Below are 23,871 nucleotides of genomic sequence, written 5' to 3' on the forward strand. Positions count from 1 at the left end.
TCAGGTGTCCACAAACGTGAGAGTGAATTGAGAAACTTTGAGTCCAATGCTTGTGGTCTCCCTACAACTGTGTCGTATTGCTCTTTGATATCAAATTGAATATTGCTATAAATAAATAAATAAGTAAATAAATACGGTAAGTAAGAAAAGAATGCCTTGCTCCTTTGTTTTTAGGAGCCAACCATTATGCCTTATGTTTGAGGTCACCTTTCTTTAAGCTACTAAACACCTTATTTTAATTGAAAACAGACCAAGTAACAAACATAGCATAGCATACAATAGTCCATCCATCTTCTATACCGCTTATCCTTTTCAGGGTCACGGGGAAACCTGGAGACTATCCCAGGGAGCATGGGGCACAAAGCGGGGTACACCCTGGACAGGGTGCCAATCCATCACAGGGCACAATCACATACACACTAGCATACAATAGTACAAAACAAAGTGTGGCATTAATTGGTAACAGGGGATCCAAAGATTATATTGTAATATTTTAAACACGTTAATGACTACTTTTTTTTAACAATTTCTGAGAAGATACAAAACAATCAAATACCAATATCAATTGTAAGTCGCTTTGAGAAAGTGTAATTTCTCATTTGTACGTCGCTTTGGATGAAAGCATCTGCTAAATGAATCAGTGTAATTGTAAATGCAATATAAACACCCTAAAGTCTGGGGATGAATTAACATACTTTTGTTTAAGTATAGAAAATTTTGCCATTAGTATAAATAAATTAACCATGTATTCAAGACCTTTGTTAACAGTGTTTTCATAATACACCATGATATCCTTTGAAGTAAAATAGTATTGAATCTTTACTAAATTATTGATCAAGTCTGCCAATTCTCTCCAGAATCTTTGGATAATTTTACATTCAAAAAACAAATGCGTCACCACTCTCTCTCACTTTTACAAAACGAGCACAAACCATCAATATTAGAGTATCATGAAATGAAAGATTTAACAGGGCAGCTACTAAACGCCATTTTAACTCCACTATGTCCCCGTGTGACATCACAGCGGCACACACCCGTTAACCTCTAACAGGAATAATGAAAACACAGAACAAAGTAAGTAACAAAATTAGCACTTGTGTCATATATCAAGGAGGTAACTCTGGACTTAATTTCCCAGCAGCCATTGCACCATACTACATCACTGTCACATGACCACCTGCACCTGTATCACTTTTCAGTTTAATGAGCACTCCTATATATAGCCACTGTTTGTACTGCTTCCTCGTCTTTCGTATTGTCTATCTTGACCTGTGTCCCTGTACCATGTTTTGTTTGATAGTTTATGTTTAGCTTTAGCCACAGTATTTTGCCTAATTGTCTTTGTTTTGTTGTTTGTATGTTTATTAAGCTGTTTGAAGATCTGCGCTTGCTTCCGTATCCAACTTTATAGCGTGACAACTTGAAGCGCTGAGCACATCACTCATATTTCAAAATAAACATATTTAATGTGCTCAGGGTGGAGCTTCTCTTAAAATCCCTGTCACATATTAAAGTTGAAATGTCTCAATCCTTGCTAGACTCGAAGTAGCTGCTGATGCGTCGTGCATGAACGATTCATTCATTCTGAATGAATCTTTAATACATCTCGGGAACAACGAGCTGTCTCAGAGAGTGATTCGTTCACTTTTGACCGCGCATGCGCTGCAACATCCCCATAGGTTCTGTACCGGAAACAGAAATGATTAGTTCACGTCTCGAGTCTTTGGGTTCGAGTCGTTTATTCATAATGATAATGAGTCTTTGTTGGTACATATGCACAGTGAAATTCTTTTCTGCACATGCCCCAGCATGTTAGGAAGCTGGGGTCAGAGCACAGGGTCAGCCATGATACAGCACCCCTGGAGCAGAGAGGGTTAAGGGCCTTGCTCAAGGGCCCAACAGTGGCAGTTCATCACGTCACATCCCCAAAGCATTGAGCCTATGGGGCGGTCACGTGATGAACGAATAACTCAAGCCCGACGACTTGAGATGTGAATTATCATTTCTGTTTCCGGGGAACAGATGTGACAAAAGAAAAGTCACAAAAGACGTGACTCGGATCGGGAGGTGAGGTGAACTAACAGACTGCATAGCCTGAAGACCTAATGCTAAGCTCTTAAAGTGCACCTATTATGGTTTTTCAAATATTACCCTTCATGTAGTGTGTTATCGAGCTGTTTGTGAATGTAAAAACATCTGCAAAGTTTAAAAAATCAAAGCGCACGACAAGTTATTGACTTCCAAAAGAAGGAACCGATTCTGAACAGCTGAAACGAGTCGTTAGTGATTCCAGACTTACTTCCTGTACAAACCTACATAGGTTTGTAACAAAAAGCTCCGCCTCTGGTCTTCATCAGCTGCTTGCTGACAGCAGTAGACCAATCACAACAGACTGGGACATCTGACCAATCAGAGCAGAGTATACTCTCTGAAAGGAGGAGTTTAGAATGAATCATTTAGAACGGATCATTGAAAGAGTCCTTTTTGACACTGGGGAAATAAAGGTAATACTGCAATTTAAATTAAGAGCACATTAAAGTGTTTTGTTTGTTTTGGTTTTTTTTTACCTTGAATGCATGTAAATCTATTGTTTGAGACCTTTAAAACAAAATTAGGTACGTTTCAAAACCATAATAGGTGCGCTTTAATGAATCACTTCTGTTTCTCAGAATTTGTCCTTGGTTTGCATTAGTCTATAGTTTATTTGATCGTTTATTAAGTACTAGATGTGTCAGAGGAATTTAACATTGTACCATTTTAATTATATTCAGCTGAAATGAACAAAATGACTCGAAGGAAAAAAATTAATAAATAAATAAATAATAATAAAAGATTCGTTCATTTTGCTGAACGAGATTCAAAGAACCGAGTCAGTAAAATGATCCGAACTTCCCATCACTACACGTAGCGAACCAAACCCTGAGTAGCGCGTGGCCACTTCAACTAAAGAGAACTGCCCTTACATCCTGAATGTAAAAAAAAAAACACATTAAAAAGCATTAAAGTCCTGTTCACCGACTAATCCCTGTGTTTAAGCGCTCTACACACAACGAAAACAGCCTAGAGCCTCTGTGCTCTTAATATTCACCAAATAATAGTGCGAGCAGTCCTTATTGTCCTTAGACTCACTATTCAAGCCAGCCCCCGGTTACATGATCTCTTTAGAATAATACTCTGCGCGTCGGTGTTGCGTTATTTACACCGTGAGCCGTCGATTTAACCGTTTATACAGTAGGAAGAGTGTAACACATGGACGTGACACACACCAGCAGGAATCCTCCACCGAGCCTACAGCCTGTCTCCCTTCTCAAACAAAGACTGTTACTTCATTCACTTTCATTCCCGCATGACCTCACTCATCACTCTTTACAAACTATTCCAAAAGGCATAAAAGTATTTACCTGTAGGGTGTGCTTTACAGTTAATGAAATGCGAGAGACATGTTTATAAAACGATAAGTGACTAAAACGTGAAATGTAGCTTACCCGTCGACGAATAAACACAAATACACCGCTGACTTTCCTCTGTTAATGCGTTATTACAGCTCGCGGCTTTTCCGGGCGAATTTTTTATTGTTGTTCTTTAGGCTGTAGGTTGAAAAGCTGTTGTTGTTGTTGTTTGTCTCTTTGTGCAGCGGGATGTCCTAAGAATTGCAGCTTTCTTCCTCTTGTGTTACACATGAACTGTTGGGAGAAATTAATTGAAGTCGGAGTCGCGCTTTAGTTGAGAAATAGGAGGAGACGTGGAAGTCCCGCCCTCCATGAAATGTCCAATCAGGATCGCGTATGGGTTAACAGACAGGCCAGGGACAAGCGCGCGCTACCGTACTAAATAGTATGCTTTGTTAAAATAGTATAGGTGTAATAGTAATGCTTAGTACTAATAGTGAAGTACTAAACTGGTTAGAATGATGTGTTGCTCCATACTTGAGTACACCTAAAGGTACCTGTTTTTTTTTTTTTTTTTTTTTTTTATTAAACATTTCGTGGTGTTTTGTTGTTGTTTTTTTTAAACTGGGAATTAAGGCATAACGTGGTGTACTTTAAGTGGTCCTTAAAAGTCATATTATGTACCTACAGAAGATGTTGATACCAGCAGAGCAACAAGGAAAAGCACAGTTTGGGACCTGTATTTCTGAGAGTGTACTTGGTAAATCCTACAGCATGTAGCCTGCTGTGGGCTTAAGCAACACTCAAAAAAAAAAAACACAAACCATGGACTTTGGGACTGGGCTAGTTCAGTTTAACCACCATTTTTTCATTGATTCCGAGAGTCCTGAAAAAAAAATACAGTAGCATTTAAACACACATCATTGATAAATGTACTGGAGTCACCTAAAAGAGTTTCCTTTTGAGTCTGGTATCTCTTAAGGGACTGTTTGTTTGTTTGTTTGTTTGTTTGTTGTTTTCCATCTCAGTGAGTTTTCCCTTGCCCCTGTCACCTCTCACTTGTTTCTTAGAGCTATACATCTCCATCCTGATTTCTCTAAAGCTGCTTTGTCACAGTGTCTATTGTTCAAACTGATATATACATATAAAATTGAACTGAATGGAATATATGACTTCATGGACAGTTATTAATTAATCCAAACTTATTTGCAAAAACGAGTCAGTGTGCCTAGGTCATGGCTACACTGCTAAAACTTGCTTCACTCGTTCAGTGAAGACTGTGGCTGGGATATTATTCCATCTATCTGTTGCATTGTTGTATACTTGGGCTTTTCAATTTGTATAAGTGAATTAAATGCCTATATTGGAACAGTATAATCAGTGGTGGAAATAGCCTGGGGTTGGTTTGGAGATTATAGTTGGCTTTTTTTTTTTTTACATATTTGTACAAGCAAACATTTGATCATCTTTGGAACAGTGCCTATTAATGAAGTTGATATCCTTGAGCAAAACCACAAGGACAGTTAGCTTTTTCAATCATTTATTCAATAGAATAATAAATAGATGTGAAAACAGTGGAAACAGTAAGTACACCCTTGGCCTCAGAAGCTAGTATTGCCCCCTTAAGCAGAAATAACTTCTTGTCAGCCTTTTATATAATTGTTCACCAGGCATGCTTGAACTTTTGACCGCTCTTCCATGGAATAGTCCATCAGTTGCAAGATGTTTGAGAGTTTTCTTGCACATACTGCCCATTTCCCCCTGCAACATTTCTATGGATTCAAATCCAGGCTTTGACTAGGCCATTACATAACCCTCAATTTCTTCCTTTTGAGCCATTTGCTTCTGTGCTTATGATCATTATCCTGCTGAAAGGTCCACTTACAGTTCAACTTCAACTTTCAGACAGATGGCCTCACATTATCTTCAAGCACTCTTTGATATGATGCAGAATTCATAGGTGAATGAATTAATGCAAGCTGTCCAGTCCCTGAGGCAGCAAAGCAACCCCAAACCATAACTTTTCCACCACTGTGCTTCACAGTTAGTAAGATTTGCATCTCCTTAAAAGTTGTCTTTGGTCTGTGCCAAACATGTCTGCTGTTACTGTGGCCAAACAACTCTCTTTGGTTTGTCTGTCCAGATCACATTATTCCAAAAGGCCTGGAATATATGTCTATGTGCTCATTGGCAAACTGTAGTCTTGCAAAGGCTTTTTCCTGGCACGCCTCCCATGCAGGTCAAATTTGTGTAATCTCTTTCTGATTGTAGAAGCATGCACTTTGACACCAACAGTTACGAGACTTACTAGCAGATTTTGTGATGAAATTTTGGGGTTCTTGGAGCCTTCTTTTAGAATGAGACAACCTCCTCATGGGCTCAATTTGCTGGGACGGCCAGTCCTAGACAAATTGGCAGTCATTTGAAATCTGCACCATTTGTAGATTATTTTCCTTACAGTGGAATGATGTATTTCAAATAATTTGGAGATCATTTTAAATCTTTTGCCAGACTCCACAACTTTTTTCTGAAGGCCTAACAGAACTCTTTAGATCTTGGCATGGCCCCATCACACATCTCAATAGCAAAGGGAACGCCAGACACTAGATATGAGAGGGGAATAAATAAGACAGGTTCCACCTGCACTCCCTAAGCAGGTTCTGTATCTTCAACACCTGATTATAATTTTATGGATTTGAAGGTGTGATAAATGTAGGGGTGTACTTACTTTTTGTGACTGAACTGTCTTTTGTACATTTAAATTGTGAACATTACCAAAAAAGTCAATTTAATGTGTCATTTGATAATTATCACCTTTATTAATAGGCACTGTTTCAAAGAGGATCAAATGTTTGTTTGTCCAAATATGTTTAAAAAAAAAAAAAGCCAACAATTTCCATATCGTGTACTTATTTTGTTCACATGACTGTATATATTTGTGTGTGTGTGTGTGTATATATATATATATATATATATATATAAATATATATATATATATATATATATATATATATATATATATATATATATACATACATACATACATACATACATACACACACACATACTACACACTAAGTGTACTACACACAGAGACATACACACACACACGTACAGTGCTCTCCACTTATATTGGCACCCTTGGTAAATATGAGCAAAGAAAATTTGAAATTTGACTTTGTTTAACCTTTTGATATTTTGTTTAAAAAAATTCACATATGAATTTATATGAGAAAAATATATTTGAAGTATATTCCCATTGATTTAAAAAAAAATGTTTAGTACACCTGGGTGACTAGGAACAGGAAATTGTTCAATCATGACTTCCTGTTTCACAGGGGTGTAAATATGAGGTAACACACAGGCCAAATTCCCTTAGTCATTCATAGGAACAAGGAATATATTTGTGGCAAAATGTTGTTGAGCTTCATGAAATGGGAATTGGCTATAAGAAAATAGCACAAGCATTTGGGCCTATATTGTCTCAAGGCACTGTGAAGAGGACGGTTCAAGTGGCCAAAAAATCTCCAAAGATCACAGCTGGAAAATTGCAAAAGTTAGTCTGAAGTCACCTACATCATCACAAGTTGTTTAGAAGGGTTTCAAGAAAAAGCCTCTACTCTCATCCAAAAACAAACTCAATTGTCTTCAGTGTGCCAGACACTATTAGAACCTCAAATGGGATCGGGTTCTATGGTCAGATGAAACCAAAATAGAGCTTTTTGGTAATAAACACCAGAGGTGGTTTTGGAGCACACAGAGAGGTAGCCATATGGAAAAGTACCTCATGCCCACGGTTAAATATGGAGGTGGCTCTTTAATGTTTTTGGGACTGTTTTTCTGCCAGAGGACCTGGACATTTTGTTAGGATACATGGCATCATGGACTCGATCAAACATCAACAAATATTAAATGAAAACCTGACTGCCTCTGCCAGAAAGATTCAAATGGGCCGTGGATTTGTGTTGATTTTGATGTATGTTTTGGATCATTGTCCTGCTGGAAGATCCAAAACATCAAAATCAACACAAAAGTGGTTTACTGACCACAAAACCAAGGCCCTACCATGGCCATCCCAGTCCCCTGACCTGAACCCCATAGAAACCTGTGGCATGAACTGAAGAGGAGAGTCCACCAGCGTGGACCTCGAAATGTGAAGGATCAAATGGGGCAAAGGGAGGTAGCACAAAGTATTGACTAAAATGGTGTCAATAAGTGTGGCACAGCTATATTTAACAAAGATTCTTATATATATATATATATATATATATATATATATATATATATATATATATATATATATATATATATATATATATATATACCTGTGTTTTGTTTGCAATTGTTTGATATCCATGAGAGCAGAGTACTTCTGTGATATTTTAAAACAAAAGATCAAAAGGTTAAACAGTAAAGACAAATTTCCGCAACCTTCTTTTGTCATATTTACCCAGGGCCAATATTAGTGGAGGGCACTATATATATTATCAACTACAAAAATTTTTTTAGAACATTAGTTTTCCAGCACAAAATTAAATGTTACAGAAAAATGTTTGTATGTCAAGTAAAGAAAGCAGCATATTACGTAAGAGAGCACTTTTCAGATAAAAAAAACATAACGAAGGCTGCTGGTTTTGCTGCAAAAATCAGAAGCAAGTGCGACAGTCAACATCTCCAAAAGAACTGTGGCTGGGTCTGCAAGATGCTCAATAGAACTTACAGCTCATTTCCTTAAGAAACTGCCCTAATTGTACTGGAGACTACTATTTTTTCTCGGCTGAACAGTGAAGCTGAGCGTCGTTAGGCATACAGCCCACGGTGATGTTAGATATTCACATCACCTTTTTGAGAGTTAACGATAACATAGCATTACAGCTGTTCACCATGATGTAATACAGAGAGTGGGTTAACGCAAGCTGCAGTGATTAGCATTAGGCGGATAGGTTACGGTCATGTTTCTTCATGTATTGGGTGAATGTTAATGCCGGGTAACAGGTGCAGACAGTCAGTGGATAACGGAACTTAACTAGCGCAGTAATGTCGAGGCCAAAAGTTCTTCACGAGGTTAACATGACAAAAAGAGACGATGGGGTTTAGGTTCTAATGCTTTCCACGATCTCTAAGGTTGGTTGACTTAATTAGATTGTGCAAAAAAATTGACAGTGACGTGCTTAAAGGCTGGAAAATAAATATTCGCAAGTCAGCTAGATTTTCCTGGTGAGTCTACAGTGCCATTTTGTTCATTAGGAGAGAGGAGGTCACATTTCCAAAATTACACAATTTGGGATTCTGTAACGCAATTTCTCAGTTGAAGCCCAAAGGAATTTGTCCATATTTTGTAGCTAACCACTAACCAACACTCTTTTAGCTCTTTTACAGCTTCTCAGATGGAAGGGAGTGGGACTCGTCTTCCCAGATGGCCGAGAGATTTGTAAGAAGATGCATCAACTCCAATTCCTACAATCTGTCAAATGTTTAAATGATTTTAATAAATGTCACCTGAATTTCATCCAGTTGTTTTGTTTATTTTGTGAGCATTTTACTCGAGTTGTTGCACACAAACAAATTGCATTTAAGGGTGATTCTTTTTTGTCACACCAAATATTGCCTTTATTTACTACTTTACTATTTTAATTTACTACTGTTTACTGCTCGTTCAGGTACTTTTAAAATGTAGAAACATTTAATTTTATTATTTTGAAGGCAACTTTGCTCTACAGCAATTTCTTCACATGTAGTACTACGTTGTTTGTGAGGGTATGTTAGTGGCCTTGACACGCTAATAGCGTTATGGTTGTATTAGCCACATAAAAGTAGGTGAATTCTTCCTCATCTTATAAGTGGAGGGTTAAATAAGAGTGTCGCAAATAACCGTACATTTGTAATTTGCTAGGAGGACTAAACCGTGTTAAAAGAAGCCTTCGTCAGATTGAGCCTGCAGGGAAGCGTTGCGGTACTGCTGTTTTGTTTGGTCCGCCTTCCGCAGCTCACTGCTGTTTTGTTTGGTCCGCTGGTACGGCCGACTGTTGCTTGTGCTTCTGCGTTTGTTTATTTTGTGGTCTGTTGGGTTTTCTTCTGTTTGTTTTTGTCACATAATGGAGGCTGAGACAGAAGCAAGTGCAGGTTAGGTAGTTTAAAACAACAATTCAAGGGAACAGGCACAAATCAATAAACAAAGACAGGCAGAAGTCAGCCAAACTAGGAAAGACTAAGAGACAAGGTCATAAACAAGAACAAGGTCAAAACCTGAATAAACAAACACGGTATTAAGGCTTGGTAACGACAGAGACAGAAGACAAAATTGAGCATATACATCGCAAAGAGTGAACGCATAGGAAGTCCTTTTAAACTGGGGTTGTGATTGTGCTGTGAATTGGATGCAGGTGTGTGATTAGAATGAAGGCAAGTGTTCTGGGAATTGTGGTCCATGGTGGCCATGTTTGTAGGCTACAGTGCAGGATGGGAAATGTAGTTTGCTGGTTTACTGTGATATGACAGTTCTGTGTTGTCTTTTACAGTCTATTCGGGTTCTTTTTTATTTATTTTTGTTTGGGTCCTTCGTGCCCCATTGTAGTGTGTGTATTATATAATATATATGTATATATACATATATATACATATATATATACACACAAACACACACACACACATATATATATAGACTACAAAACCAACATGAACACTACAACCAAACAATGCGATTTCCCTCAAATTGACCTTATCCAGGTCTTGTATATATGTAATGCTTGGTTGTAATACACATGTAATGCATGGTTAGCATTACATGAGCGAAGCTTCCATGTAGAATGGCCTCATTCTATTGAAATTACAACAACTATGCAGCACCCCATGAATGTTAGTAGAGCATTGTTATTGCTTTTGGTCTCAACCCACATTAGTTCTTGTCAGTCTCCTGCTGGCGTTAGCAAACATGAAATTTAGTACCAAATGCCAAACCATAGCAACCCCTATTGTACATAAATAGTGTTAACACCATGCCGTCATAAGTCAAGAATATACAATATCACTGCAACTACACTGTCAGAAAGGATGTGCTAATATCCTACACACTTTTTGTGTTATTACTATTTCAACACGTTGTGTTAAATTATACAATAAACGTGTTAAAAAAAAAGAAAAAGCTTCACACGAGTGACCAACACAGCATGTGTTAAATTATTATCCAATCACCTTGCCTCAGAGTGAATATTCGTTGCTTTGACCTTTTGATTGTGACAGCAGAGTCCAAGTCCTGAGGCGAGGAAACGAAATGACCACAGGTAAGTTAGTGTTCATCACCGTGTAGCGTTAATGCTGCTGATGAAGCCTGGCTGAGTTTGTGATATTTAGGCAAGAAGCTCTTGAAAATGTACTCATTGGAAAACATTAACTCAGCAAGTGATAATTAACCTTACCTATCGCGACGGCTTCAAAAGTGAGTATCATGTGCTGCTTCCTCAGTGTTGGCGTTACGCTGCTAGACTCATGTGTTCATGTTGGCTGTGAAATATGGACTGAGGTTATTCTATAATTCTCTGATTCTGCATCTTATCTGAGGCGTCGAGTTAGGGTTATCATCACTCATCCTCACAGAGGTGTGGTTTCAGCTTGGTTGGAATGAAAACCTGCAGATTGGACACCTGTGCACTAGACCATAAATATATTATACATATTATTTAATCTATGTATCCATACTCATTTTTACAAATACCATGAATTTAAATTAGCCTCCATCGATCCTCCTTTATACTCACCCCCTTTCCTCCCAAATATACTGTACAACACACTACACCAGACAACTATATGTGTTGCTTCCAAAAATAAACTAAAAGCTTACGCCATATTACATTTGTCTTAATATCCTGTCATCAGTTAGCACTCACTGCACTCAAAACTCTCAAAAAAAATGGCTCAGGGTTTAGGTACTACCTCCATTACACCACAACAGAACCGTGCTTGTTTACAGTCCAACGCACTGCATAGCCACTAGTGTGTCGTGTTAATTGACAGTAATGCAGAAGCACAGTGCGACCCATAAGATGTTTTTCGCATGGGCTTGGTGAGGTTTTAAGAACGTGTTTGGGCAGGTTTCTGAACAAACACAGCTATTAACAAGTGGTGGGGACATAATCAGGTATTTCAAAAATTTTATGTCTTCCACCATCCCCAACATTAATTATATGTGTGTTTAAATGGTATTTTACTACAAGAGGTACTAGTCAACACTCAAAGCATTTTCTCTTACATTGCTTCATAGCATCTATCTGCTTTAAATATATACAGTATATATATATATGGGGCAGTGGTGGGTTGGCGGTTAAGGCTTTGGGTTACTGATCGGAACGTCGGGGGTTCAAGTCCTTGCGCTGCCAGGCTGCCACTGTTGGGCCCTCGAGCAAGGTCCTTAACCCTCTGTGCTCCAGGGGGCGCTGTATCATAGCTGACCCTGCGCTCTGACCCCAACTTCCTAACATGCTGGGGTATGTGAAGAAAAGAATTTCACTGTGCTGAAATGTATATGAGATCAATAAAGATTCATTATATATATATATATATATATATATATATATATATATATATATATATATATATATATATATAGTTATATAGTGCAGTGTGTGCCTGTGTGTTCACGGTATGCTGTCCTCAGTGCAGCTGTCTTCATTCTACTTGTGCTGGAGACTGCTGCCTGGCTTAAAGTGAGAAGACATGGGTTATCGACTAGATCCACCCCCACATTAACCTGTATAAAAAGCAAAAACATTTCATACAGACTTATGCAAGGTGCATTCCACATGGCCTCTTTTTTAATCACAGCAGTCTGTAGTTGTCAGTGGACATTATATATGCTTATTTTCAAGCTCCTTCACCACCGCTATGGATACACATACACACACTCCACTACCGTAAGTGGTTACCATGCCAGCTCATTAGATTCTGAGCCCAGCCACTCATCCTTGCCTCTTCAGAGCTGAAAACCTTGCAATTACTTTTCCATTACGGAGAAAAACAGCAGCTGGAAGGAGCGTTGGTTTGTGCCTGAGTATGGCAGCTACGGTAAGCGGTAATTCTGCTCCAGCTCTGTTCTGCCCACTGCACTAATTGCTTTAATTGTTAATAGCAATGAGCTTTAGCACTGGTTTGACAAGGAATGTGCTGCTTGCACAGTTCCAGACCAGACCAAAGCACCAGGAAGCTTTCTAATAATAGAAGAAAGAAAAAAAAAAAAGTACTTTAAGTCATGAAATTGGTGAGACTGCTACAGGATAGGGATTATTAGTCTCTTATTGTTTACATAAAAGACTGCTAATTTTAAACAAGTTCATACTCATACCATAGTACTCATTTAGACCGTAGTATGAGCAAATACAAATGTTTATTATTTGTTGAGTGCCTTGGTTCTAATTATAATTTAGACAATTCAAGAAATGAAGAATTGAAATTTTTATAGCAAAACAAGTCAAAGATTTTCAAAAAAAGACACTTCTCAGAGGCACACACAATTTAGCAGTAGGGAATATCTTACAGAGGTCTGTTTTTTGTTGAAAATTAAAGGCAAAATGGCCTAATTAGAATTTTTCATCCATGAGGCCTAGTAGATACAGCCAAGACCTGAACGTCATGAGTTGGACAGAAGGCCTTGTAACTACCAACATAATTAGGAACAGTGCATCTATTAACACTGACTTGTTGGTAATGCTTTTTTTTTTTTTTACATTCTTCTAAAGATTTAATCCTATTTACCCTTGCAAAGCAAGAGCAAGCCAGAAGCTCTCCATAAAACTTTTTATTTTGCACTGCAAAGTAAGAGAAAGATTGTGCTTAATTTCTCACCATTAATTAGTAAATATAACTTGAGAATATTCATATAAACTGTTTCTTCAAATAAACAAAAAAAAACCACAATAAATTATTGTTGTTAATAATAATAATTTAAAAAAAAAAAAAAAAAAGCATTTTCGGGGCCAAGCACCCAGACTCGGTGAGCCACACATTCACAGATGTGCTACAATTGTTGCCTAAGCAATCGGAAGAAAGCAAAGCCATAACTTTAGGCAAAGGGATTCAAGAGTGATTTGTAGTTTCACTCATGATGTGTATGTTTTGACCATGGACAGTGGTGGAATTCACTGACTGTAGGAGGAAAGATCTAGATAAACAAATAGGCAGCAGGGTGACATTGCTGCTGCAGCTGCCACTACTGCTGTGACCTTGCCGTCACAGCAGTAGCGACCCTGTTGTCTCTTGCTACTTTGACCTGTGGTCATGATTGCTGTTCTGACCTGAATTTTTTATTCTTCTTGCAATTTGAAAACATCTAAGGTATTTATGTATTTCCTCGCCAGTCTGGGTCTTTGTGCGAGTATCTGCACCAAACGTCTGTCTTATGTTGTATTTCTTTTATTGCAAATTGCTCAATAATATGCTATTTGATATTAAACCCTGTCATTCATGTTTTGTCTGTATAATGAACAGTTAGAATGGTAGTAGATAGTTCTTTAGGTAGGTCTCAAGATGATGTGAAGATCTGAAGATGACATTTTCCAAATTTGGTGACGATTGGACAAAATTGGTAGGAGGAGTAGCAAAAAGACGTCTCCCGGGGAATCCAAAGATGCCTGGCTTTTAAACTTTGGACACACAGTTCAAAAGTTATGACCATAAACGTACTTCCAAAATAGGCTCAAATTTGACCCAATGGTGGCAGCACTTGGTCCAAATTTGCTCAGAATGTTCCTTAGATCCTTCCCAATCAGTGTACCAAATTTCACAAGGCTGCCATAGACAACCTTAAGAAAGAGGAGGAAAGGAAGAATAACAATGGCGTGCCTCCTCACCTTCAGTGCTTGGCCCCCTAATAATAATAATAATGTATGAAAATAAACATGCCTTAACTGTAAAACTCAATGTCAAATGTTTATTAGATTTTTGTAAATCAGACCTGAAGAGATCAAATACGACTGAACTGAAATATCTGACATAAATACAGAAAAAAAACAATTTAAAAAAAACCACCGTCATCAAAGACTCAGTAAGCCAATTCAGTTGGCTTTTGTTTTTTGAAAACTGATCGAGTATAACCAATAAACAGAAAAACTTGACACACCTCAATTCAATAACTATAGTCATTTTTCCTCAGTGTCATTTACCACCCAAGAGCAAAAGCAGACTGGAAACATATGGCAAATCATGCCTCCAGGAAAGAGCCAGTGCACCATCATAAGATTCGAAAGAAAAGCTGTTGGTCTTTTATCAAGCTGGATACAAACAGAATTATTCTTAAATCATTCACGAGAACATTTACACAAATGTGGAATTCATGAAAATCCCATTTGTTCAGAAATACATTGTGTGTATGTTTCCCTGCAATCAATTTACAAATATATTTCTTCCTATCCAGCTTGATAAAAGAGGCCCAAAGAGACTTCTTAATGTGCACTTCATTTGGTAGACTTCAAAATCTACCTATAATAAATGGCATGAGTTACTGCAATTCTAGATACAGATTTCATGGTCAAGTTTAAAAAGCTTTTTCATTTCAACTGCAACCATGAATTTAACAAAAATGTTGTCAAACTCATTAATGAGCTGGCATTACTGTAATATTACTTCACGCTGTGCTTATTAGGTGCTCTTGTGCCATTTAGTCGGCATTTTCTTCTCAGCTCTCAGAAGTGAATTTTATGGAGTTTTGTGGACATCACTAAATGTAAACCAGCTGTGCCATGAACATGCTTGGTAATTTATTGGTGATTAGAATTTATCAACATATTGTTAAGGCCCAGTCTAGGTTAAGCCGCACAGAGTAACCTGCACGCGATTCAAATGGTATTGACCTTTAAAATGAGCAAGCCAGGAATAACAAACACAAACAGGGTTGTTCAAAAAGGTTGTGGTATATTGTAAAACACAAATATATATACACATATGACTACAGAGAACCAACAACCAGGCATAACTTGAGGGTGGGCCAAGGCCAAAATAATAAACAAAAGAATTCTTTGTTAGGTAGTTAGCATACCGAAAAGGAAAATAAAAGAAGATACAAGTACTCTTCCCTAACTACCGAAGCCAAAAACAGAGACAAAAGGACCCCTTTCCTAAAAGAAATGGCAACCACACCCCTACTGCTGGTAAACCAAGTGAAACATATATACAGTGGTGAAGAGTATACACATAAACAGATACAGGGACAACCAAACTCACAGTCAGAACCAGACTACAGACAGCACAAACCAAACACACTCTCCCAACACCAACCTCACTCCTCTTCCGCTTTAAATATGGTCGTCAATCAGTGACGTCATTCTGGGAGGCGGGAGCAAGGCAGGCTAGGGCAGGCTGGAAACTCTGGGAGGGAGTTCGGACCTGCACACAAAATAATATGTCACTACAGAAAAATAACTTCCCATCCTAAAGATAGCGAGTTGTAACAATATGCATGTGAGTTGAGATTGGCGGTTTCAGAACTCACGATGTGACAGAAGGTCAGAAATTTGTATTAAAATCTCACAGCATGCTGCTACTATACTCGTCTAAAAGCCACCAACAGGAGAATGGCAGTAATCGAATTTCATGGAACAGCTATAAATATGGAAGCACCAATGGCAAAACATAATCCAAACATGACAACAGACAGAAGAATATTTGTGTTCAGGTGACCCCATTTTCTGCACAAGCCTAGATCACACTGATTGATGACCCAAGCAGAATATAGTGGGTGTTATTATTGCGGGTATATCATTAGAGGACCTTCATTGTACAACCTGAAATCACATGATGTCACACAGTTATAGAATTCAACCAAGATTTTATTGGGATCATCTCATAAAGTGTGACAAATAATAATCTTAAAAGACTGCTGTAATCTCACAGTGTAAATTTAGCTTGAACATTTAGTTCGGTTGGGTGAACCAAAGCATCCCCACACCATCACACTTCCACCACCATGCTTGACCGTAGGTATTATGTGGAATTCTGTGTTTGGTTTACGCCAGATGTAACAGGACCCCTGTCTTCCAAACAGTTCCACTTCTGACTCAACAGTCCACAGAACATTCTCCCAAAAGGTTTGAGGATCATCAAGGTGTGTTTTGGCAAAATTCAGGTGAGCCTTAATGTTCTTCTGGCTTAGCAGTGTCAGCACCTCACCACTCTTCCATGGATGCCATTTTTGCCCAGTGTCTTTCTGATAGTGGAGTCATGAACAGTGACCTTTATTGATGCAAGAGAGGCCTGTAGGTCCTTTGATGTTTGCTCTTTTGTGACTTGCTGGATGAGTCGTTGCTGTGCCCTTGGAGCAATTTTAGAAGGTCGGCCACTTCTGGGAAGGTTCACTACTGTGCTGAGTTTTTCCATTTGGAGATAACGGCTCTCACTGTGGTTCTTTGGAGTCCCAGAGCCTTTGAAATATCTTTGTAACCCTTCCCAGACTGATGTACTTCAATCACCTTCTACTCCATCATTTCTGGAATTTATTTCCATTTTGCCATAGTGTGTTACTTTGTAAGACCTTTTAACCAACTTCATGCTGTAGAAAAAGTTCTATTTAAGTGTTGATTTGATTGAACAGGGTTTGCAGTAATCAGGTCTGATTGTGTCTAGTCCTGCTGGTCACCATTATGAATGCAGCTTCATAGATTTGGGGACTTAGTAACCATGGGGGCGAATACATTTTCACAGAACTGTATATAAAATGTCTTTGTCATATTTGGTAATCAATTCAGTGCAACATGACCATGATGTTCCCTCTTCTCTGTTCATACACATTGCACAAGCCTTAGTGTGAAGCTGATAATACAAACTCTCCTGCCTACCTGAATTGCAAAATGCAATGGCGCCTCATTTGTTTTCCTATGACTTGTATTGTACTGTTTGTAGAGGCAAGAGGGCATATTAGATGGTTAAACGGTTGAGTTGAATAAATCTAGCCAATGATCTTATCAGGGGGTGTTTCACATCATTCTACTATCAGAGAGAGTTTTTCTCAAAGAATGATTTGTGGATTAGATGTGAAGCAGAAAAGGGATGTACTGGAAATATTATTATTGTCTTTGGTTTTGTGTTTGTTTAGGCTGAAGGGTAGGCTGCTGAATTTTGGAACTCTGTCAGTCTACACCTAGCTGTGCCCATGGTAATGTCTAAATGCAATCCAACAAATTTGATAACATTCACATTTAATGAGGCTTTTTTTTTTTTTTTTTTTTTTTTTTTTTTTTGCGTGGACAGGTGACATTAACAGGATTGCTCATTGTTTCTCCTGAATTATCCAAATATTCTGTGTATTATTTGCTGATTTCTATCTCACAGGTAAGTCTGGTATCGGTCAGTATTATTGTTCATTGTTAATACGTAAATAATCAAAAGGCCCACAGTTGGCTTGGTAACACATTAGTGCAATTATGTGCAATAATGTGGCTACACATTAGATGGTACATTGGTAACATCTTTAGTGCAAGTTTCTGGAGAAAGATCTTTTTACTTGCAGCTCACACAGACTGTTGAGGTGTGGGTGTTTTGTGATTATGTTATTGCTTACTGAGGCGAATACATTTTTAAGCAATAGCACTCAAGCGTTCGACTTCAGCCGGTAGCCATGACATTATAACACTGCTTTAACAAACTACAATTTACAAATTAAACAAAGGAAGTAAAGTGAAGAAACAATGAACATTATTTCAAATATTTATGTTTGATACCGGCCAATTCTTAGGCCACATAAATAGGTCAATTACAAGTGTCTTGTTGCTATGCAACAATATTGTTATAAGGGGACCAAGCACTGAAGGTGCATAGACACCCTACTGTTATTCTACCTTTTCCTCTTCTTCTTCTGGCTAGGGTGTCTATGCAAGCCCATAGAACCATCTGGTAAAAAATTGTGAAATTTGGCATACTGATTGGGCAGGGTCTAAGAAACATTCCCACCAAATTTGGGCCAAGTGCTGCCAATGTTCTAGCACCACCATCGGGTCAAATTTGGGCCTAATTTGGAGGTGTGTTTATGCTCATAACTTTTGAACCATGTGTCCAAAGTTTAAAAGGCATTTCGGGAATCGCTGGGATGAGGCGAGTTCAATGCACCTTATGACGTCGATTTTAGTCTAATAAAATTTTCCGCCATCTTGGATTTTTTTTCAAAAACTCCTCATCCCACAAACTTTGTCCAATCATCACCAAATCATCTTCAGACCAACTTGACACAAATCTTAGTAACTTCAGAACCATGCTCTGAGGCTATGCAACAAATATCGTGACAGCGCCACTTACTAGTCAAAAGCTGAAAATGCTTCCATCTAAGTGACGTTTTTGTTACTCCTCCTACAACTCCTACAACTAACTGACAGTGTTTTATTCACACTAGCTAGAGAAGATTGATTTATTATTATTATTAGACTATAACCCATTACTTCAAAACAAACTATTTAAGTTATACAATAAAATCATGGTGTAAATAACATCATTAACACATCATCTAAATCAATACCATGACTGCACAATCAAAAGAGATACTTTCCCAGATAATATTGCGCAATAATGGATTTATATTCATTTTATTTAGTAATTAATTACACCAGTGTGTAACAGCAAGACTAATGTTACACAACAGACTAAATTAATAGCACGTTTGGCAATATTCCTGCATTGTGTGTGACAAATACTGAGTCACCTGAATGCTGTTTTTGTTTGGTAGTGTTAGTCGTGCGTGTGTTTTTGTTTCATACCTAATTGTGTTGAGATAAAGAAAGACTGTTAATGAATCCTCTGCATTACATCAAGACAGAATCAATCCTTGTGATTTTGAGGAGAGCTAACAATGTCGTAAATACAAAATGGCAAATTAGAGGATTCAGTTTCATATCCAATGTCTGCTTATGCCATTCAAATGTAAATGTATTCCCTTTTAGCCTTATTTGACCTTTCTAAACTTGTGGACATTCAATCTCTTTTTAATCTGGTATCACTTTCCACCATTTGTTTGTTGTAGGTCAGACCCTGTCATCACTAAAAATGCAGCTCATTTGATTACAGCAATGAAACATGACGACTGTAGGAGTGGACTTTGAAAGCAGTTCACTGGCAATTTTTAAGCAAACAACTGTGTGGGCAAAGAGATGGTGAATTAAGCAAAGTGAAAGTTCACAAAATTCAGTGTGACACACAAGCAAATCAGGCTAATTTTAAAGGAAGGAATAAAATACTTGGGGACCTGCTGTTATAGGAATATAATCCACAACAGGGTGCAGTGATAAGGCCCGAAGTGTAGCATGTCAGGAATTGTAAGGGAGGCGGATGCAAATGCGGAAATCGTTCATTATTTGAAGTATAAACCAAAAAAAAACTGTGAAAACAAGAACCAAAAACCTGAACTGTAGATACAAGGCAAAAACATCCAGACTACAAGTGAGACTATGGCACACGACAACACATGAAGACTACAACAAAAAGCTTGACATTAAGACACAGAAAAACTGGAACATAAATAGTGGTGATCATCAAGGTGAAACAGGATACAGGTGAGAGTGATTAGTGTGATACATGACATGCAGGGAATGATGGATAATAGAATTCTGTGCCCCTTTGGCGCTACCATGAAATAGCGGAGAGGATTATTTTCCTATGACAGCACATCGTGAGGTGTTTTATTCCTCTTCTAGCACAGCAGTTATTCATTTATTCTTAAATTTATCTGTTTATAGTTACATTTAATGTTTTAGAACATCCATTTTTTTTTCTCTCACCTGAAGTTGATAAGATGCAGCTTGTCATGTTTCTTGAGAAACCTCAAAGCACCTCAAAGTCCTTTGTGCTGAAGACTTTCCTGTGGTGAAAAACTTGTACAAAAATATTCATCATATCAAAATTTCCTTTTGTCATATAACAATAAATTCTCTTAATCTATTTATTATTAGCTGGAGTTGGAGCATCTGCCATATCTACAAGTCCCTGTGAAGGAGTTGTTACTATAGAATGATATATATGATGTATAAATATGAACCTGTGATGTAATTACAGACATGACTACTGTCAGAGTTGTACTGTTCAAATTCAAGAATTCAATGGCACTGTGGTATAAAATATTTTGATTGTCATATTCATGCTTGAATAGATGGATTACAGAATACAGTGGGGGAATTAAGTATTGGACGCTTCAAAAAAAATTTTCAGGCTATTCACATGAAATTTTCACCAGACATCAATATTAACTCGAAATCTGGGAATATCAAGAACTTACAACATTAATGTCCATAAATAATGTTAAGTGTAATAAAATGGAACGACACATGAAAAAAGTATTGAACACGCAAAGAAAAAGCAGTTCTCCAAGGCAAAGAAACAGCTGAAATCTGTAAGTAATTATCCCTCCTATCTGTGCAAATTAATATCAGCTGGGTTAGTAAATTGATGGTCTATAAAAAGGCTTTTTGTTACCAAGGTGTCACACAAGAATCATCTCATGATGAATAAAAGCAAAGAGCTGTACCAAAACCTTCAGAACCTTATTGTTGCGAAACATCTTGCTGGAATCGGATACAGATTTATCTCAAAACTTCTGAATCTTCCAGTAAGCACCACTGGGGTCATTATCCACAAGTGGAAGCAACATCACGCCTTCATCAACCGGCCACGTACAGGACCTCCTCACAAGATTTCTGACCAGGGAGTCAGAAGAATAGTCAGAAGAGTAACCCAAGAGCCAAGGACCACTCAGAAAGAGCTCCAGAAACACTTGGAGGCAGCAGGTGCCATCGTCACAGAGAAAACAATAGGCGATGCACTCCGCTGTTCACACTCACCCGCAAGACTCCATTACTAAAGAAAAGGCATGTCAAAGCTCGTTTAAAGTTTACGACAACTCATTTGGACAAGCCTGTGAGATACTGGGAGAGTGTAGTCTGCTCAGACGAGAGCAAAATTGAACTTCTTGGCTGTGATACTACACACCATGTTTGGAGAAGAAATGTCACTGCACATCACCCTAAAAACACTACACCAACAGTGAAGTCTGGAGGTGAAGCATCATGGTGTTCGGCTGTTTTTCATCACATGGTACTGACAGACTTCATATAATTGAAGGAACGATGAATGGAGCCCTTTACCGGGAGATTCTTGAGAGGAATCTGCTGCCATCCACCAGGATGATGATGAGACGTGGGTGGAGCTTCCAGCAGGACGATTCAAAACATACAGCAAAGGAAACTCACAACTGGTTTCAGAGAAAAAAAAAATGAAGGCGTTAGAACGGCCCAGTCAATTACCTGACTCGAATCCAACTGAACAAGATTTAAAGACAATATGTTTAGAAGAACGGACCAAAATCACACCTGAATACTGCGGCCCATTAATTTCTTCATACAGGAAGAGTCTTGAAGCGTCACTACAAACAAAGACTTCTCCACTAAGTATTAAATTAATTTCAGTTAGTGTGTCATTCCACTTTATTACACATAACTTCATTTATGAACTGTAATGTTGTGAATCTTTATATGTCCGGATTTCTTGAGTTAATACTGATGTCTGATGAAAATTTCATGTGAATAGGAAATACATTTTTGGAAAATATATTTACTGAAAAAAATGTTGATGCGTTCAATTATTATCTCCCCCACCATACAGCAATAATACATGAGGCAAAGCAGTCTCCGGATTTGGTCAAAACAGCTTTTACTTCTTGAAAATAAACTTACTCTGTGGAATGCATACCACCCAGACCTTGACCACAGGGGGCTGAAGAGCAACGTTCTTTTTAAACATTTTCCCAAAAAGCACACATATGAGAACAAATATAGGACCTCACTGATAAACACGACTCATTGCACATCATGTGTGATCCCTCTGTTTAACATGTATTTGATAAACTGTATTGGAAGATGCACGCATATTGAACACTTGAGGCTTGATATTCTCAAAAAATTTGAAAATGTGAAACAAATTGCACGTAACTGTTCTAGAAATCTGCATAGAAGACTGACTTTCAATCTCTACAATACCCATTTAGCTAAAATATAGAGAATGCTCATGTTGGCTGATATTAAAATCACACATACAGTACCCACACACACACACACACAAATCTATGTCAGAGAAGACTATTTAATCATAATGGGTGAATATACTACTAGCAGTAAATCTGAAATAGAGACATGGTTAGGACAGAAATAAAAATAGTCTGCGTGGTACAGTGCATACGGAGGATTTTCAGACTCTTTCAAGTTTTCCACATTTTAGCAGGCTTCAAAATTGATGCGACTTATTCATTTCTCATCGATCTACACACAACACTCCACAATGACAAACGTGAAAAAAGAGGTATTGGGAATGTTTTGTAAATTTATTCAAAATTAAAGACTGAAGTATCTTATTCTTATTATTCCAAGTGCATATGTATTCAGACCTTTGGTAAAGTGGATATAAAATGTCTACACACGCCTGTTAAAATGGCAGGTTTTTGTAATGGAAAAAAATTAAACCAAGATGTCAGAACATCATCTACCTTTAATGTGAAATTTTAACTAATTAATTGAAGTGAAAAACAATAAGAATTATTTTAAGGGGGGAAAATAAAATGAACTTGTTGCATAAGTGTACACCCCTCTAAACTAATACTTACTGTAGTTGAAGCAGCTTTGGATTTTATCTCAGCATTCAATCTTTTTGGGTAAGAGTCAATCCTTTTGGCACGTTTTGACTTCGCAGTATTTTGCCATTCGTCCTTGAAAAGCATTCGAACTCTGCCAAATTGGCTGGGCATCCCCTGTGCACAGCCCTCTTCAGGTCAACACGGACTTTTGATTGGATTCAGGTCTGGATTCTGGCGGGGCCATTCCAAAACCTTGAATTTGTTTAGGTGAAGCCGTTCCTTTGTTGATCTGGAGGTTTGCTTTGAGTCCTTACCATGCTGAAAACTTTCATTCCTCTTCATCTTAAAAAGGTACACTATGTAACTTTCTTTTTCCCAAAAATAAACAAAATTGAAATAATGAGTAAGTACATGATGAATTCATCTTCATAACCATGTTTATGTTTTACTCTGATTCACTAACAACATGTGCCATTCACCCCTGTGCGTGGCTCGTCATATCCATAAACAGTGAAAAGTAGCTCCGGCTACTTTGTCATACGTAAGGTGTGGGAGTAGCGTAGGTTAGTTGTCACGATGAGCGAGACCCTGGACCATGCAAAACGGCAACCCTCCAGAAAATATCCATTTTCCCCCTCATACTGACCGGTGCTGTGAACCATATTCATCCGCACAGACATGCAGGCCAGCAGGCTTCCCCGTGGATATGGTGTTGTTCTGGTGATGTGCTGTGTTTTTTGTGCCAAACATATCTTTTGGAATTATGGCCAAAGGTTCAACGTTGGTCTCATCACACTAGAACACATTATTCCACATGGTTTTCAGAGATTGGATGTATTATTTATTTTTTCTGTTAAAAAAGGCTTCCGTCTTGACACCCTAACCCAATACCCAGAGATA

At 38.0% G+C, this 23,871-nt stretch overlaps 1 protein-coding gene across 3 annotated transcripts in view; it reads right to left on the reverse strand.

Moving 5' to 3' along the window:
- Positions 1 to 3,721, reverse strand: part of slc38a3b (solute carrier family 38 member 3b) — a 38,715-nt gene extending 34,994 nt beyond the window's left edge. For 2 of the 3 annotated variants that reach the window (XM_017479715.3, XM_017479713.3), the window contains exon 1: positions 3,486 to 3,721. The gene's annotated coding sequence lies outside the window, so the exon portion shown is untranslated. Of the gene's footprint in view, positions 1 to 2,299; positions 2,429 to 3,485 lie in introns of all 3 variants that reach the window. The other variant, XM_053683825.1, reaches the window with a different exon arrangement.
- Positions 3,722 to 23,871: the final 20,150 nt, after the last annotated feature.

This window comes from Ictalurus punctatus, chromosome 11 (genome assembly GCF_001660625.3).
Source record: "Ictalurus punctatus breed USDA103 chromosome 11, Coco_2.0, whole genome shotgun sequence".
NCBI lineage: Eukaryota > Metazoa > Chordata > Actinopteri > Siluriformes > Ictaluridae > Ictalurus > Ictalurus punctatus.